This window comes from Pteropus alecto, unplaced genomic scaffold (assembly GCF_000325575.1).
Source record: "Pteropus alecto unplaced genomic scaffold, ASM32557v1 scaffold24, whole genome shotgun sequence".
In the NCBI taxonomy this organism is placed as follows: domain Eukaryota; kingdom Metazoa; phylum Chordata; class Mammalia; order Chiroptera; family Pteropodidae; genus Pteropus; species Pteropus alecto.
Genome location: NW_006439192.1, coordinates 20,615,569 through 20,616,574, shown reverse-complemented (window position 1 = coordinate 20,616,574; position 1,006 = coordinate 20,615,569). Strand labels below are relative to the sequence as shown.

Here is a 1,006-nt window from a genome sequence, read left to right as displayed (position 1 = left end):
AACTAGACATGGAAATACCAGCTCTCATTTCAAACGCTAAGAACCTCAGCTTTGTAGAATAATATGTATTTGAGCAATGCTCATGTCAGTCAGTGAAACAGGATTATAAAATGTTAAGTCTAGTAAATAAAAAAAAAGTCTGACTGAGGCAGACCTTTCCTTGAGAATATATCACCTGCTTCTTTAAAATATACTTCATATACTAAAAATAAACTTCCCTGGGATTTCTTTTTATGCATTACTTTGGCAATGACATTACCATTTTTAGGGGGAAGGGCACATTTTATTCAATATAGGCTCTTATTTAGACAATATTATAAAGATTATAAAGAGTCTTGCATATGCACGAATGGTTTCTAATACTTCACTGTTTGATATTAGGAATTTGAACTGAATATTGCATTTTAAAATAAATTTCTGGACATTGTTCCATAGTGTAGTGGTTAGCACGTCTGCTTTACACGCAGAAGGTCCTGGGTTCGTGCCCCAGTGGAGCCAAGGTCCATGGTCTACACCCATACCACCCTGAACAAGCTGGATGTCTGATCTCAGAAGCTAAGCAGGGTCGGGCCTGGTTAGTACTTAGATGGGAGACCACCTAGGAAGACCAGGTGCTCTAGGCATAAATAATAATTAAAAATAAAATAAATCTCTGTTTTAGCCTTCTATGCACCTAGTGACATTATCTGAAATATAGTTATTAGTATTAAAAGCCTGATGTAAATTATGAGCTTCCAAGGTGAAGTTTGTCCTTATCCTTGTTACCACTATTATAATAAATTTAAGATGACAATGATCCTAAGAATATATATGTATATATACATAAAATAATATTTTATTTAGTTCATCTTAGGCTTAATAATCTGTTGATTAAACAACAGTAGAGAAAGTCTTCCTCGATTGTTTTTCTTGTCTTTGCCAAATATCAGCAACTTCTTTTCCAAGTTCACAACTGGATATTTAATCATTTCAAAGCCTTAATATAATTTCTGTGCTTTTTTAAATG

General features: G+C 33.6%; 1 pseudogene; it reads left to right on the top strand.

Moving 5' to 3' along the window:
- The first annotated feature begins 507 nt into the window (after positions 1 to 507).
- LOC112483456 lies at positions 508 to 623 on the top strand (annotated as a pseudogene).
- The last annotated feature ends 383 nt before the right edge of the window (positions 624 to 1,006 follow it).